General features: G+C 49.6%; 1 protein-coding gene, 1 long non-coding RNA gene and 1 pseudogene across 14 annotated transcripts in view; 1 reads left to right on the top strand and 2 right to left on the bottom strand.

Moving 5' to 3' along the window:
- Positions 1-17,135, bottom strand: part of LOC128930164 (uncharacterized) — a 78,221-nt gene extending 61,086 nt beyond the window's left edge. For 7 of the 13 annotated variants that reach the window (XM_078355693.1, XM_078355691.1, XM_078355688.1 and 4 more), the window contains exon 1: positions 16,864-17,135. The gene's annotated coding sequence lies outside the window, so the exon portion shown is untranslated. Of the gene's footprint in view, positions 1-9,993; positions 10,088-13,816; positions 14,024-15,504; positions 15,568-16,863 lie in introns of those variants that run through there. The other 6 variants (XM_078355690.1, XM_078355686.1, XM_078355687.1 and 3 more) reach the window with 5 other exon arrangements.
- On the top strand, positions 762-7,036 carry LOC144580217 (uncharacterized). Its single transcript, XR_013529366.1, has 2 exons — positions 762-891; positions 6,915-7,036. It is a non-coding gene; the product is annotated as an uncharacterized LOC144580217 (long non-coding RNA).
- Positions 3,313-6,471, bottom strand: LOC144580196 (putative RNA-binding protein 15B; annotated as a pseudogene).
- Positions 17,136-17,879: the final 744 nt, after the last annotated feature.

The following is a 17,879-nucleotide window of genomic DNA, read 5'->3' as shown; positions in this document are numbered from 1 at the left end:
TTCCACCAACAGCTTCGAGTAGTTTGTATTTAACCCCAAATCTCAATTCAAATAAAAGGAGATGGGGGGGGGCCGAGGAGTAGGTCAGCATCCCCTAGGAAACACTTAGATTTTCTTTGAATTTATTCCAGAAAATTCTTCTAAAGGACTTTTAAGGACCACACAGCATAATGCCTTGGAAACTTAGTTTTAAACTTTTTTTTTTTTTTTTTCGAGACAGAGTCTCATTCTGACACCCAGGCTGGAGTTAAGTGGCATGATCTCGCCTCCGCCGTCTCCCAGGTTCAAGGGATTCTCATGTCTCAGTCTCCTGGGACATCAGGAGCACACCACCTTTCCCGACTCCTTTTTCTATCAGTAGAGAGGAGGTTTCACTATTTTGGCCGGGCTGGTCTTGAACTCCTGACCTCAAGTGATCTGCCCGCCCTTGGCCTCCCAAAGTGTTGGGATTACAGGTGTGAGCCACCACGCCCAGCCAGTTTTTAACATTAGCCACACTGAAACTCAACTATTGGTCAAGTGAAGCCACACAAAGAGCAGTAAATCCCCTGTTCAACGGAGGGTTTGTGATGCCCCTGGGTGCTGACAAGACAAACCACACCCCCTCTCTCTGGCACCTCGAGGGCCCGGCAGGGCGGGGAGCCTGGCTGTTGGGGAGGTGCTAGGTGCGACCCCCCCCCAAGCCCCGGCCGGGCACAGGCGGCCGAGACCCCGGATGGACCTCCTAGGGCTCATCTGAGAACAACCAAGTCCTAGTGCCTCTGACGTCGATAGGACTCCACGTGCCACTCCCTGCAAGGTCAACTAGAAAATAATACCTAGACCCGTAGGTGCCCACAGAGCAGGTACCTCTGGTTCTGCGACAGCGTGCCCCACCCGCGGGACGGCCAGGTACTTTGATTTCTACAGTCACCCGCTTTCTAAAACCAAACGAAACCCAAGAGGAAGGGCAGGCCCAGGGTGGGGATGCCCTGAAATAGTCGAGAGCGGGACCGTTCCTACTGAAAAGAAGTTTACAAGAACGCTCTGTCTGGGGCGGGCAAGGCCTCAGCGAGGCGGGTCCGGGAGCCAGAGCAGGGCAGGGGCCGCGCGCCCGGGTCGGGGAGTCGGGGGCAGGAAGAGAGGGAGGAGACAGGGCTGGGGAGCGCCCGGCCGAGCGCCAGCCAGGCTCCTCCGGCTCCCGCACCGCCTCCCTCTCCCCACCCACCGCAGGTACTAGGGAAGGCTCACAGCCCTCTGCGCTCACTTCGCCGCCCTGAGTCTAGCTAGCCCAGCGTCCGCTGCGCCTCGGCCAAGGTGAGCTCCGCCCAGCCCACGTGCCCTTCCCGGATAGTCCCCAGCCCCCGATCTGCTGGCCGGGGTAACCCTCGCACTTGGCTTCGCAGAACGTCCCGGGCACCGCAAGGCCTGAACAGGGAGCAGCCGGTGGGGAATCCGCTGCTCGGTGCTCCGGGCAGCACCCAGACGAGGCCAGCAGGGCCCCTCCCGGGCCCGAGCGCGACCGCCCCTAGACCCAGGCGGACCAGAGGAGGGAACACTTGTCCTTTACCTGGGGACTGTGGTGTTGGTGCCCCTGGACCTCTTCCCTACTTCGTTTCCCTTGCTTTATTCCCACCTTTCCTGCTTTCCCACTCGTCTCTCGGGTTACCGAATCCCTCCTGCTCGCCCCTGCCCTGGCTGGCGTGTTTCTTGGTGGGTTCCGCCCGCCGGCCAAGCTTGGTTTACATATTCGTAGCCTCCACCTGGCTGGACAGTCCGAGCAGGCGCGGGTAGGACGAGTAGGGAGCTGGGGGCGTCCCTCCCTAAAAGAGTACCCCTAAGTCCCTCGGCCAAAGGGACTTTTCATGTTAGGGCTTCCTGTTGTCAGCTCGACGGGGGTCTTCCTGCTGACGGAGGGAGGTCCACTTGTTTTCTTTCTAAAGCAGTTTGGCTCGAGAAACTGGGGCGGGGAGCCGTGTGAAGCGGTTTCTCTACTGAAAGATTCCCTAGCTAACCTCATTAAGTAGAACCAGAAAGAGACGGAGGAAGAGCAGGCTATGATGAAGGATCTTCCAATCCTAGATTCCTTTGGCCTGGTGCAGTGAGACAGACAGACTTGCGGTTGGTACTTGGTTCACCACCTGCACTTTGGCCGAAGGAATGGCGCTGCCCCTAGCTGTGGACGTTGCCTTTACTAAAAATACAAAAAATTAGCGGGGCATGGTGGCGCGTGCCTGTAATCCCAGCTACTCAGGAGGCTGAAGCAGGAGAATTGCTTGAACCCAGGAGGTGGAAGCTACGGTGAACCGAGATCGCGCCATTGCACTCCAGCCTGGCTGGGCAACAAGAGCAAAACTCCATCTCAAAAAAAAAAAAAAAAAAGAAGAAAAAAAACTATAATTTCTTTTTTAAAAATTTGTCTTCTCTGCAACAGAACAGAACAAGGCTCTTATGAATTACTCAAATGGTTATATTGTTGTTGTTATTTTTTTTTGAGACAGAGTTTTGCTCTTGTTGCCCGGGCTGGAGTGCAATGAGACAACCTCGGCTCACTGAAACCTCTGCCTCTTCGGTTCAAGTAATTCTCCTGCCTCAGCTTCCCAAATAGCTGGGATAACAGACATGCGCACTACAACCAGCTAATTTTGTATGTTTTTTAAACGGGGTTTCATCATGTTGGTCAGGCTGGTCTTGAACTCCCGACCTCAGGTGATCTGCCCACCTTGGCCTCCAAAGTGCTTGGATTACAGGCATGAGCCACCATGCCCAGCCTTTTTTTTTTTTTTTTTTGAGACAGAGTCTTGCTCTCCGCTCTGTCACCCCGGCTAGAGTGCAATGGCACGATCTCAGCTCACTGCAATCTCAGCCTCCCGAGTTCAATCCATTCTCCCGCCTCAGGCTTCCAAGTAGCTGGGATTACAGGCACATGCTACCACACTCAGCTAATTTTTGCATTTTTAGTTGAGAAGGGGTTTCACCATATTGGTCAGGCTGATCTTGAACTCCTGACCTCAGGTAATCCATCTCCCTCGGCCTCCCGAAGTGCTAGGATTATACGTGTGAGCCATCTCACCCAGACAGAAACTTGGTTTTATCTTCTTATTCATCCGACAACTTTTAGGCCACTTTTGTTTTTGTTTTAAATCTATTCTCTGAAAAAGGCTTTACTGACAACTTTCCATACAGTGGGTCAAAAAATAAATACAGAACCACAGCAGACAGTATCTTGTACACTAGAAATCAACATAACCAGAGTCCCTTCTCATTGTTTAAAAAAAAGAAAAAAGAAAAACCCCAAAACCTAAGAACTTAGTTTTGGTGGTGGAAAGGACTTTGAGCCCTACCCAAATGAACCAAAATAACCCAGGAGAGAATTCAAACCAAACTGGTAGGGTAGAGAGGGGATCAGATTTTAAATAACTGCTTTTGTGACACAAACATGACACTGGGAAAAACAGGCTTGGGCTAGGCAGTGTCTCTGACAACGACTCTCACCATGTGTTCTTCTAGCTTCCCAATGTCCTTAGTGCTGACTGGAGGTACTGCTGGGAAAACTCGCAGGGCGGAAAGGCATAGAGCATGCCTGTGCCATCTCTGCCCTTGGACCCCCCACCGGCAGGCTGATCACCCCTGCAGCCTGCTTCTGTTTCAAGTAGGAGACCAGGTTCCTGAGAAGCCACCTCTGCAGACCTGGCTCCACTCTGGGCATCTCCTCAGTGCCAAGCCCACTGGGGGTTGCCTGGGTGGCTAAAAGGACTGCATAGCCGTGGGGGCTCCCCGGCTTGATGCGTCACCTGACCTCATCGAGCTTGGGCTGGTCCAGTCGAAGGTGCTGGGTGATCTTCAGCCGAGTCCCAGCTTGCTGCCAGAAGTGTGGTCTTTGAGGAGACTGCTGATCACCCTCTGATCCCCCTCTAGGATGTGCATAGATGTGGGGAAGCAGCTGTTTTTCAACACCAAAAGCCCATTCCGACACAGCTGCAGCATCTGAGTGTAATCTGAAACATTCTTCAGCTTGTTGGTCACATGATTTGGCTCTTGGAGAGGCCTGCGCTCGGCCTCCGTGGTCCGGTGATTGGGCTCGCTCTCTTGCCTTCTTCCCGTGGGAAGAGTCTAAAGCCTCGTGGTGGTGGTGATGGTGGCCCCATTCCTCAGCCCCATGTCTGCTGTTGCTGAGGGAGTTGCTGCTGGACTCCTTGGTCCTTTCACTGGAGTAGTTCTCCTTGCGGCTGCGCTCAGGGGTGCCGTGGGAGCCCCGCTCTGACTGCTGCCTACTGCCCTTGGTCCTGCTCCGTTCCTCATACGGGGAGTGAGTTGTCCTCCCACGGTCACTGGAAAGGCTCCTCCGTTTCCGCCTCTCTTCCCACGGCTTGGGCAAACCACGGTCCCCATCTCCCGCCACAACGCTCACCACTCCGGCTGCGCACTGAGCGACTGTAGCCCTCAAGGCTGTTTCAGTGGTCGGAGCTTTTACTGGGGCTGGTCCAGTCCCCTTCCAAAAAGGTCCGGTCTCGGTCTGAGTACAAGAGGTGTGTGTGTGGGGGGGGTCCTGTCCCGCACCAGGTTGGCGTCCAGGTTTCGATGCCGGGTATATCCATCTGTTAGCAGCTCATAATGCACAGGGAGTGGTGAGGGCTGGTACTGCTAGGGGTACCGTGTCTCCTCTGCTTTGGCAAAATCCACACGGAGCCTGCGGTCTGGTCCACCCAAGGGAAAGCCCCTCATTTTAGCACAGGCGGCCTGGGCTGCGTCCAACCTCTCGTACTGGATATGGGCAAAGCTATCTCTTTTGACGTGATCAATGGTCCTAGTGCTCCCAAAGTGGTCAAACTCCCGGGCCAGAGCCGCCAGTGAGATGTTAGGTCCCAGGCCGTCCACCCAGAGACGAGTGGTAGGGTTGGCCTATAGCCTATCTTAATGGGGTTGCGACCAATCACTCGGCCTGACATGGTCACCTTAGCCCTGTGGGCCGCGTCCAGGTTCTGGAACTTGAGAAAGGCATAGGCACCGACCTGGCCACGGGCAGGCCTCTTGATAACCACCTCCTCGATGATGCCGTATTTCTCCAAGGCCCGTCGCAGCTCCACCTCAGATATGCTGTGGTCCAGGTTCCCGATGAAGAGGTTTCGCGTGGCCCGCTGGTCGTCCTCGGGCATCAGGTCCTCCTCGCACACACCCGGGTATCCACAGGGGTGCCCACGATCGCCTTACAGCCCGTAGTAGTCCAGAGCCCGCTCGCGAGACAGTCCCACGGCGGTGGCGGCGGCGGCGGCGGCGCAGTGGGCACGAGGTTCTCGCAGGGGCGGGGCAGCCACACAGGACAGCCAGCGCTGCGTGTACCGGTAGCCTCTGTGCAGCGGCAGGTAGCCGAGCCGGTCGGCGGGTGCGGGCGGTCCTGGGGGAGGCGTGCTAGCGGCAGCGCTGCTGCTGCTGCTGCTGCTTGGCCGGCTGCCCCCGCCGCCACCGCCGCCGCCGCCACGCAAGTACACGGGCTCTACCTTAAGCGGGCGATCCTAGAGCAGCAGCTGGCGGGCCAGGGCATGCTGGCGGGCCGCGTGGGTCCTGTGGATGCTGAAAGTCCACGTAGGCCACACAGCCCAGCTCAGGCGTGTGCCATAGGCAAAAACTGATCTCGCCAAAGCGCGTGAACTGGTGGAAGAGCCGGTCCTCGAGGTGTTTGGCGGGCAGCGCTGGGCTCAGGCTGCTGAGGAGCGTCTTGTACTCAGGCCCAGCCGAAAAAGAGCTGGGACCTGTGGGCTCTTGTTCTTACCCAAGTACATAAAACAAGAGCATCATGATGTTTACTCCATAAAATTATGGTTTTATGGTTGTTTACCAGTATCTGTATTGGCTGGTGAATAATTTTTGTGAAAATAATTGTCTAATCCCCAGTTCTAAAAAAAAAAAAAATTTTTCCCCCCCTAACAGGGTCTTTCTCTGTCACCTGGGCTGGAGTGCAGTGGCATGATCTCAGCTCACTGCAGCCTCAACCTCCTGGGCTCAAGCAATCCTCCTGCCGCAGTCTCCCAAGTAATAGGTGGGTCGCAGGCATATGCGACCACACCTGGTTAATTTTTGTATTTTCTACAGAGATAATAAAGTTTTGCCATACTTCCCGGGCTGGTCTTAAACTCCCAGACTCAAGCGATCTGCTTGCCTTCGCCTCCCAAAGTGCTGGGTTTTACAGGAGTGGGCAACTGTGCCCAGCCTCCCCAGTTCTAAATTTTTTCTAGTTGTGGCCCCTTTACAATTCCCCTACAGGTTACCTTTGCTACATGAACTCTTCTTCCTTCTTCAACTTCAAAATCATTTTTGCAGAGGGCAGTGAATCATAATGACAAAATGCAAACCTATTTCTATTTTCTTCCTCAAAATCTTATTTATGGTTGAACTTAAAACTTACAGTAGTACCTCTATATCTCAAAAGCCAAAGGTTATGATTGTAATACTTTTAAATAAAAAACATTAGCCATTCTGGGTGCAACAGCTCATGCCTGTAACCTCAGCACTTTAAAAGGCCGAGGTGGGTGCATCACTTGAGGTTAGAAGTTTGAGACCAGTCTGCCTAAGAGGGTGAAACCCCGTCTCTACTAAAAAATACATAAAAATTAACCAGGTTGGGGGGGAACACCTCTGTCATCCCCGCTACTCAGGAGGCTGAGGCGAAAGAATCGCTTGAACCCTGGAGGTGGAGGGAGCCAAGATCGCCTGGGCGACAGAGCGAGACTCTGTCTCAAATAAAACACCAAAAACAAACAAAAAAACCTAAACTACTAACAATTCACATTATTTATTTATCAGCTGTTTTGTCTATGGCTTGTTTTTTTGTAAACAAGAAAAGCCAAAAACTATATATGAGGTACTACTGACAATAATAATTTAACCTGAATCAAATCAATTTTTTTTATTTTTATTTTAATTACTTATTTTTTCAGACGGAGTTTCACTCTTGTAGACCAGGCCAGAGTGACATAACACGATCTCGGCTCACTGCAACCTCCACCTCCTGGTTTCAAGCGATTGTCTTGCTTCAGCCACCTGAGGACCTGGGATTACAGGCACGCATCAACATACCCAGCTAATTTTATATTTTTAGTAGAAACCGGTTTTCATTATGGTGGTCAGGCTGCTCTCGAACTCCTGACCTCAGATGATCCAGCCGCTTTGGCCTCCCAAAGTGCTGGGATTACGGGTGTGAGCCACTGCGCCTGGCCAAAATCCATTATTTAAAGTTAACTCTGTGTTTACAAGAAATACAGCAATAAATCAACAAATTAAGTATCACCACAAATAAATAATGAGAAAATGAGACTGTCTAGAAGGTAATAATCAAATGTAGAATATGGAACATTCTAGAAAACAACAAATACAGTCGATTTTAAAATGTCAATGTTGGCCAGGTGTGGTGGCTCACACCTGTAATCCCAGCTCTTTGGCAGACCAACGTGATAAAATTGCTTAAAAGGTCAGGAGTTTGAGAACAGTCTGGGAAACAGTAAGAACTAATCTCTCTAAAAAAATTTTTTTAATAATAGAAAAGAAATAGTAATCGTATTATATTCATGTAGGAAGATGTATTTATTCTTAGGAAATACACAAAAGATTTACTAGAAATTTCTTGAGTGTGACTTTCAAGGTGTTAGGCAAATACACAGATACTTGCTTCTTTTCTGTTTTTATTTTGAGCCAGGGTCTCACTGTATTCCCCAGGATGGAGTGCAGTGGCACAATCACAGCTTACTGCATTCTCAACCTCCTGAGCTCAGGCGATTGTCCTGCCTCAGGCTCCCAAGTAATTGCGACTACAGGCAGGCTATTTTTGTTTCTTATAGATACCAGTGTGCCAACTTTTAAAAAATAATTTGGCATGTGTTGGCCAGGTGCAGTGGCTCACGCCTGTAATCCCAGCACTTTGGGAGGCCAAGGTGCATGAGGTCAGGAGTTCACGACCAGCCTGACCAAGATAGTGAAAAGCCCGTCTCTACTAAAAATACAAAAAAATTTGCAGGGCATGGTGGCAGGCACCTAGAATCCCAGCAACTCAAAAGGGGGAGGCAGAGAATTGTTTGCACCCAGGAGGCGAAGGTTGCGGTGAGCTGAGATTGCACCACTGCACTCCAGCCTGGGCGACAGAGCAAGACTCAATCTCAAAAAATAAATATAAAACTAAAAATATGTGGCAAGTGCCAAAACATTAAAAATCATTCTGTCTAGGTGGTGGGTTCATTGCAAGTGTTCTTTGTAAAATTCTTTCCCCCTTTTCTTTTCTCTTTTGAGATAGAGTCTCACTGTTACCCAGGCTGGAGTGCAGTAGAGCCTCACTGCAACTGCTGCCTCCCAGGTTCAAGCGATTCTAGTCGGGCTGGTCTCGAATTCCTGACCTCATGATCTGCCCATCTCAGCCTCCCAAACTGCTAGGATTACCAGTATGAGCCACCACACCCGGCCTCTTTCCCCCTTTTCACATGCATGAACTTTTCTTAATAAAAACTGAGGCCAAGTGCAGTGGCTCACCTCTGTAATCCCAGCACTTTGGGAGGCTGAGGTGGGTGGATCATGAGGTCAAAGTTAAGAGACCAGCCTGGCCAATATGATGAAACCCCATTTCTACTATAAATACAAAAATTAGCCAGGCGTGGTGGTGCAAACCTATAGTCCCAGCTACTCAGGAGGCTGAGGCAGGAGAATCTCTTGAACCTGAGAGGCAGAGGGTGCAGTGAGCCAAGACCGCACCACTTCACTCCAGCCTGGGCAACAGAGCAACACTCCATCTCAAACAAAACAAAACACAACAACACAACACTGAGGGCGGTGAGGGGTGGAACTACCTACTCATATCTTAGCTCTGATATTAGGACTGCTACATTCTGCCATATCTCTTTGGCATTTACTAAATAACTGGTAACCTTGTTGGCTGAGTTTCTTACTGATCTGTTCCCAGGAGCAATTTTCACGTAGCTTGGACATACACATTGCTTTTTTTATTTTCATTTTTATGCAGCCATTTTCACTTAAGATGTTGCACAGCAGTTAAATAACAACTTCCTCTAAGGTGGATTATCTAGGCTACCAAGGAGGCACATCACCTTCTTCCATTAATGCATTATTTGACATCCTGGTAACAGGTGGTTTCTCTACTTCGTAGTAATTGTGTTGGTAACATGATTTTTGTACACTCAATAGGTTTTACTTAACACTGCAGGCTCATACAGAACTATCAGCAATACCCGGTCTCTTGTCTCGTCCTGCCATCCATAATATGGGAGTACCAGATAAATACCTATCTGGGGGGAAGGAGATTATTTCTTCAATGCTAGCAAATACGGTAGTGTACTTTATACTAAGGCCCTATATGATCAACTAGTCAATAAAAATCTTGTAAAAGCAAGACACAGACCTTTTAAAACAATGTACTATTTAAAAGCAGCAAAAAGAATCCTGCAGATACACCTGTCTACTTTTAAGGTATTTTATTTAGGGGACAGCAAATGTTGCCTATCTTCATCTCAAAGAAAATTACAAAAAGATCTGTTTTCTACAACTCTCCTGACATACTTGGTTCTTGAAGCTCTGAATTCCTCTGGCTTGTTCTTTCACAGCTGTAAACTCCAGAAATGAAGAATTTAGTATCTCATGTTTTCAATTTACTGCGGGTACATACCTACCCAAAAATCAACATAAAAAGAACATTTGGAACAGGAAAAATGTTTTATAGAAAAACAAACATTTTAAGAATACCACTTTCTTGTTCCAGGGTAAAAAATAAACAATGATAATCCTCAAAATAACTGGTAATTATGTTTTCAAGTTACCTCAATTTTTGGCTCCAAAAAAGGAATACCAGAAAACCTACAGGGCTGAATACTTCATCTGTGTATAAAACTAATTACAGTTAAACATGTAATAAGCTTTAGTTATTCAATTTTTACACAGCCCATTTTGTCCCTCATAGCATTTAACGGTTGTAGTAACACATATATTAGAATCATATGGGCCAGGCACAATGGCTCTCACCTGTAATCCCAGCACTTTGGGAGGCCGAGGCAGGCAGATCATGAGGTCAAGAGATCGAGACCATCCTGGCCAACATGGGGAAACGCTGTCTCTCCTAAAAATACAAAAATTATCTGGGCATGGTGGCGCATGCCTGTAGTCCCAGCTACCAGGGAGATTGAGGCAAAAGAATTGCTTAAACCCAGGAGGCAGAGGTTGCAGTGAGCCAAGGTCGCGCCACTGCACTCCAGCCTGGCGACGGAGCGAGACTCTGTCTCAAAAAAAAAAAAAAAAAAAAAAAAATATATATATATATATATGGATTTTAAATATTCTTAATAACCTACCATTTCCAAACTCAAAATTTTTTCCTCTTGTTTGGCAGCAAATCCTGTTATCAGGAAGCACCCAAATATTAGTTGCGTGCTCTTTACTAAAACAAGCAGCAAAAAGTTCTCTCTCTTTTTTTTTTTGTGATGGAGTTTCACTGTTGTTACCCAGACTGGAGTGCAATGGCACGATCTCAGCTCACTGCAACCTCCGTCTTCTGGGTTCAAGCAATTCTCCTGCCTCAGCCTCCCGAGTAGCTGGAACTACAGGCGCGCACCACCATGCCCAGCTAATTTTTGTATGTTTAGTAGAGACGGGGTTTCACCTTGTTGACCAGGATGGTCTCGATCTCTTGACCTCGTGATCCACCCGCCTCGGCCTCCCAAAAGTTCTCTCTTTTAAAAGGGTTCAATATTCAGGTGGCCCTTTCCCAACAAAAGTATCTACTGTGATGGAAAGCTTTTCTTCAATGACAGTTGTGTGTTGTCTAAATTCCAATTCTATGCTCTCAATTTCTTTTAACTCTGCTAAAACCTAGCAATAGGTTAGTGTCTCCCTTCTGCTCTCCTTTCCTTGGTTACATATAAAAATGTTTTTCAGCCAGACACAGTGTCTCACGCCTGCAATCCCAACACTTTGGGAGGCCGAGGTGGGTGGATCAAGAGGTTAGAAGTTCAAGACCAGCCCGACCAACATGGTGAAACCCTGTCTCTAAAAAAATACAAAAATTATCTAGGTGTGGTGGCATAATCTCAGCTACTCAGGAGGCTGAAGCAGGAGAATCCCTTGAACCTGGGAGGCGGAGGGTGCAGTGAGCCAAGATTGCCACCACTGTACTCCAGCCTGGGCAACAGAGCAAGACTCTATCACACACACACACATACACACAAAATATATGTGTGTGTGTATGTGTATAAATATATATGTGTGTGTGTGTGTGTATATATATTAATATATATATGTTTTCAGCCAAGAGCGGTGGCTGACACCTGTAATCCCAGCACTTTGGGGGGCCAAGGCACGTGGATTACCTGAGGTCTGGAGTTCAAGATGAGACCGACCAACATGGTAAAACCCCGTCTCTATTAAAAATACAAAAATTAGCCAGGCATGGTGGCACACGCCTGTAATCTCAGCTAACTGAGAGGCTGAGGCAGGAGAATTGCTTGAACCTGAGAGGCAGAGGTTGCAGTGAGCTGAGATCACATCACTGTACTCCAGCCTGGATGACAGTGAGACTCCACCCAAAAAAAAAAAAAAATATATATATATATATATATTTATATATATTTATATATATATATATGGATGGATATAGCTTAATATTATATAAAGAATACCAAAGAATCTATCAAAGTGTTACCATATTTACATCACGACAAAGGCATCCACCAGCTCTAGGGTTTGTAAACAACCAGCTCTAAAATTTGTGATTTACAGATGCGGTCAAAACACCGGTTTAGAGAGAACTTCCTCAAGGCTACAGTTAGTAAATATACCAGTTAGGATTGAAATTAAGCTTTTTTGTTTTGTATTGTTTCGTTTTAGGATGGAGTTTCACCATGATGGCCAGGCTGGTCTTAAACTCCTGACCTCAGGTGATCCACCCACCTTGGCCTCCCAAAGTGCTAGGATTACAGGCGTGAGCCACAGCGCCCGGCCTGAAAGTAAGCTTTTTTTGCTCTAGAACTCTTCCCCAAGTCACTGCCTCTTCCATCAACTTTGACTACTTATAAATTTCCGCAAAATTTCCAAAAAGAGTTAGATTTGAATGATCTAAAGAGTAGAAACATAGGGCTGACAGAATGATTCTCATTTTTTGGACTCTTAAAAGTTATTGAAGACGCCAAAGATCTTTTGTTTACGTGAATTTTATCTTTCCACATTCACTATTCAAAATTTTTAAATTTTAATACTTATCAATGTATTTTAATACAAGCCCCACTACAAGTTAATATAAACATTTTCAACAAAAAATACTTCCCCTCCAAAAAGTGAGAAAAGTAACATTGTTTTGAATCTTTGCAGATCTCTTTTATGTCTAACTTAATAGAAGATGGTTAGATTTTCACTGCTACTTCCGCATTCAGTCTGTTACTATATGTTGTTTTCCTAAAGAATATAATGAAAATCTAGTCAAAAAAGGGAGAGGCATTTTAATAACCTTTTCAGATAACTGTGGATAGTAGTAAATACTAAAACTCAATAAATGGTAGTCTCTTTCTTTTTTTTTTTTTTTTTATTTTAATAAATACAGACAGGGTCTCACTATGTTTACCAGGTTTGACTCAAACTCCTGGGCTCAAATGATCCTTCTACCTCCGCCTTCCAGAGTGCTGGGATTAGAGTAGGGAGCCACCCACGCTGGGTCAAATAGTAGTTTCTTAAAGGATAGTAGCATTTCGTAATCGGAAACCATATCAATCTACTTGTTTACTGTTAAAATCCATTGCTGTATCTGGTAATTTTAAAGGATCTTTTACCTTCGCATAATTTTGCAACATCATGCATTAATCATTTGCAAAATACAGGGTTACAGAGTTATGCCCATCTTCCAAATGACACATTTCATTATACAAGATTTTAAAAAATTACAGTCCTTAACCACTGAAAGCATAAGAAAAGTCTTTTAAGTACTAGAAAGCTGTCAAACTCCAGCTGTGAACTTTTTAAACATTCTAATTTTCACCCAAATTTGATCACTGGTAACAAATACTGTCAATTGCTTTCTTAAAAGCGACAAGCTCACTTCATTTTCAAGAAATATCTGCCAAATGCCAAGTGTGAAAAACCAGTGTGCCATTCTTTCAACTAAAAATGCTACTCCATGAAATAAGCCACTCACAACCCAATCTCACAAATGCCTCTCTCGTGACAACAATCACACCTTCATAGGCAGCACAAATGCTTTATCCATGTTTCTTATTTCATCACAAATTCTTAAAGATTGAAAAGACATGCAATCACAAACTAAGATTTAATAATAGTAGGCCAGGCACGGTAGCTCATACTTGTAATCCCAGCACTTTGGGAGGCCGAGGTGGGTAGATCACCTGAAGCCAAGAGTTAGAGACCAGCCTGGCCAACATGAGGAAACGCCATCTCTACTAAAAACACAACCCGGGCCGGGTGCGGTGGCTCACGCCTGTAATCCCAGCACATTGGGAGGCCGAGGCCAGCGGATCACGAGGTCAGGAGTTTGAGACCAGCCTGACCAATATGGTGAAACCCCGTCTTAAATAAAAAAACAAAAACAAAAAATACAACCCGGTAGGCAGAGGTTGCAGTGAGTGGAGATTGTGCCACTGTATTCCACACCGGGCGATAGAGCAAAACTCCGTCTCAAAAACTCAAAAACAGAATAAAATAAAATAAAAATAATCTTTACTGCTTCAAGGGCATTCTCAACTACGTAGTTTGGTGCCACTGACTTGCTTTGTGCTAAGGTACTACCAAGAGTTTTATCCAGCATTGCTTTTGAACCATCAGTGTGTCTGAAAAAAAATCATCTTACCATCATTTTAAAAATAGTTATGACCTTGAGGCTCCCCTGAAAGCGTACGAGGAGATCACCACGGGTCGTCTGTCCACATTTTGAGAACTGCTTTCCTAGATTATACCACTAGTTCAAGATGGGAGTGGAAACTCTAACGAAATCACATTCGTCCCGAGTCTATTCTGTTACCTCCTTTAGTTTGACATACTCCACCAACGTAGCTCTGGAAAAGGAAAGGAAATCAAGGGCACAGGTGTCTTTTAATTGTTTCAACATTTTGAACACTTTTATGTTAGACCAGTAATTCTCAAAGTAGCGGTTAATCAGCCTCCACTGTACGACTACTCATTTTAAAATACAGAAATGACATTCCCCCCTCTGCCCCATTCAAATAAACTTGGGGGATGAGGCCCCTCCAAACTGTACATTTAACAATCTTCAAGGTACTTTTTTTTTTTTTTTGAGACGGAGTTTCGCTCTTGTTACCCAGGCTGGAGTGCAATGGCGTGATCTCGGCTCACCACAACCTCCGCCTCCTGGGTTCAGGCAATTCTCCCGCCTCAGCCTCCTGAGTAGCTGGGATTCCAGGCACACGCCACCATGCCCAGCTAATTTTTTGTCTTTTTAGTAGAGACGGGGTTTCGCCATGTTGACCAGGATGGTCTCGATCTCTGGACCTCGTGATCCACCCGCCTCCGCCTCCCAAAGTGCTGGGATTACAGGCTTGAGCCACCACACCTGGCCTCTTCAAGGTACTTTTTATGCACCCCGAACTTGAAAACAATTGTGCTCACAGTTCGAATTCAGAGTTCAAGCTCTCAGACCCTGAGCAATGAGGTCTCGAAATTCATCCCTCCCCCGCTGTTTCCCTTTTATCTAGTAGGGTAAACTACTATAGAAGTAAAACCCCAGCCAGGCGCAGTGGGTTTTACTTCTGACCTGAGGTCAGAAGTTCGAGACCAGCCCGGCCTACCTGGTGAAACCTGTCTCTACTAAAAACTAGCCGGGCGTGGTGGCACATGCCTGTAATTCCAGATACTTGGGAGGCTCAGGCAGGAGAATCACTTGAACCCGGGAGACGGAGATTGCAGTGGGCAGAAATCCAGCTACTGCACTCCAGCCTGGGCGACAAGAGTGAAACCCCGTTTAAAGAAAAAAAAAGGCAAAACCCCATTTTTGTGGAGCTTTGAGCTCTGGTGATATCTGTCTACGAGCATGGAGGGACCGGCTACCCGCTGCACCAAAACAGCAGCTGCTCTGAGATGATACAACTGTGTCTTAATCTCCATTTGGAAAATGACACTGGCCACCAAATGACTCTGAGGACTGTTCAGCACTACCTTTTTCTGAGCTAAGAACGTCTAAGCAAGTAAGCCGAGAAACGTTCAGGACTACTAGCAGTTTGAGGGAATCCCACCTCCGGAGAGGAAGGAAATCAGAACAACACGCAGAAAAAGTAAGTGGATCAATGACAGTACTCCTCTGCAAAAGGTGCCAAGAATCTAGAGAAAACAGTCCCCGGGATAAACATGGCGCCCACCGCGGCAGGACATAATCACCAGAAAATAAAGATTCCCCGCCCCATCCCATTTTATAAATCACCGCGCCATTCCCTAAAGAAATCTGGGGGCCTGGGGAGGAGACTTCGTAAACTAGCTACAGTGCACTAAGGCTTAGGATGTACTATTAGACCAAGCAGAGATTACCTAACACAAGGGATCCGCTCAGCAATCACTCATTTTCCTCCTCCGGCTCAAAATGAGCTTCCCACCCCTCTTGAAGCGGGGCCTGGGCGGGACGGGGCGCGCACCCCCATAGCCAGGGGCCGCTCCGCCGCCCGCCCCCTCTGCCGTGCCGCCGAGTCCCCTCGCCAGACCCTCCCGCAGCGCCCCGCCGTCTCGCCAACACCCGCGCCCCCGCCCCTTCCCTAGCGGGCCGTGGGCCGCTAGCTGCGCCCGCGCGGCCCACTCCACCGAAATGCCTCGCGCCGGGCGTGCGTGTGAACGTCGGGCCGTGAGGGGCCGTGGGGCGCGAGTGCGCCCGGGTGCGCACCACAGCGGGCGCCGTGGGCGGGGGACCTCCGCCGCCGGCCCTTCGCGTGGCTCCCGCGGCCCCGGTCGCACGCGCACACGCTCGCGCGTCGCACCCCACGGCCGGTCCTGCTGCCTGCGGCGCTGGCGGTGTTCGGGGGAGCGCATCACCGGGACCCCGCCGCCACCACCACCGCGCTCGTACCGGCCCATCCCCCTCTCGTTGTCTGGCCTCGGAAAGCTTCGCGCAGAGAAAACATAACGGAACCCCGGGAGCAGGGGGTGCGGGGAGAGAAGGCGCGCTTGCTCACTCACCTCCCGTGGTCTTCGCCGCGGGTAGTCTGACCCGAGGAAGGCGCCTTCGCCTTAAAGAGACTTCGCACCCGGCGCCAGGAAAGGCGCTGGGAGCAGGGGAGGGGACCGTTGAAAGCTCGTCTCCCCGGGGGTGAAAGGAAGCCTTCCTAGGGTTCGAGTGATTGGGGTGGATTTTTTTTCCCCGAGGCGGGCGCGGGGGGCCGAGGAATGCGGCTACGTGTTCGGGACCTGGCGCAGAGAAGAGACGCCTTCTCCCCGCCCCCCGCGCCCCTTCCCCAGCGAGCTGCGGGCCGCTAGCTGCGCCCGCTCCTCCGAGACGCCTCGCGCCGGGCGTGCGTGTGAACGTCGGGCTGTGAGGGGCCGTGGGGCGCGAGTGCGCCTGGGTGCGCATCACAGCGTGCGCCGGGGGCGGGGCGGGTGGCCTGCCAACCGGCAGGCAGGGACCTCCGCCGCAGGCCCTTCGCGTGGCTCCCGCGGCCTAGGTCGCACGCACTCACACTCGCGCTCGCGCGTCGCACCCCACGGCTTCTCCTGTCACGGGCCGCGCCGCCGCTGGGGGTTGTCGGGGGCGCGCATCGCCGGCCCCCCCGCCGCTACCCCCACGCGAACCGGCCCATCCCCCTCTCGTTGTCTGGCCTCGGAATGCTTCCCCGAGAGAAAACATAACGGAACCCCCGGGAGCAGGGGGTGCGGAGAGAGAAGGCTCGCTTGCTCACTCACCTCCCGTGGTCGTCGCCGCAGCGGTCTGACCCGAGGAAGACCCGGTCGCCTTAAAGGGACCTTGCACCCGGCGCCGGGAAAAAGCGCTGGGAGCAAGGGAGGGGACCGTTGAAAGCTCGTCTCCCCAAGGGTGAAAGGAAGCCTTCCACGGGTTCGAGTGATTGGGGTGGATTTCTTTCCCCGAGGCGGGCGCGGGGGGCCAAGGAATGCGACTTCGTGTTCGGGAGCTGGCGCGGAGAAGAGAGACGCCGACTCTCCCCACGGACCCTCTCGCCCCGCGGAGGGATACGGCTGGTCACTTCCGCCCTCCCCCTTTCACGGCCTCCCAGTTGGTTGGAGCGCGCTACAGGACACGGGCTCGTCCAAACCCCTGCCCGGGCTTCTTTTCTAGTCAAGTTTGGCTGGGCCTGCAAATAAATAAATAAAAACATTTTTTATAATTAAAAAAGAACCATTCGCTTCAGAAGCTCTACCTCACTTTTGGTGAGAAAAATGAGACTCTCCAAGAAAATAATCTCCAATTTACTTGCCTACACTTTCCAGGGAAGTGTTGGGAGGCTCCCCACTTGCCACTCAAGGCTTAGACCCAGTCAAGAGGGGGACTTCATGACACAGGCCAGGTGGTGAGGCCCAGTGGCACCAATGACTCACTGGAACAAAGAATGAAATGGCACTCACTCTTCCTCAGGAGACACGGCCAAGTAGCCTTGTGGCTGTGGCCTTATTTAAGTAAAGAACTTTTACCCAGGCTGGAGTGCAATGGAGCGATCTCGGCTCACCGCAACCTCCGCCGCCTGGGTTCAGGCAATTCTCCTGCCTCAGCCTCCTGAGTAGCTGGGATTACAGGCACACGCCACCGTGCCCAGCTCATTTTTTGTCTTTTTAGTAGAGACGGGGTTTCACCACGTTGACGAGGATGGTCTCGATCTCTTGACCTCGTGATCCACCCGCCTCGGCCTCCCAAAGTGCTGGGATTACAGGCGTGAGCCACCGCGCCCGGCCCCATTATTTTCTAT

Source organism: Callithrix jacchus, chromosome 18 (genome assembly GCF_049354715.1).
Source record: "Callithrix jacchus isolate 240 chromosome 18, calJac240_pri, whole genome shotgun sequence".
NCBI lineage: Eukaryota > Metazoa > Chordata > Mammalia > Primates > Cebidae > Callithrix > Callithrix jacchus.
Note: the sequence above shows the minus strand (reverse complement) of the source record. Positions and strands in the feature narration are given on the sequence as shown.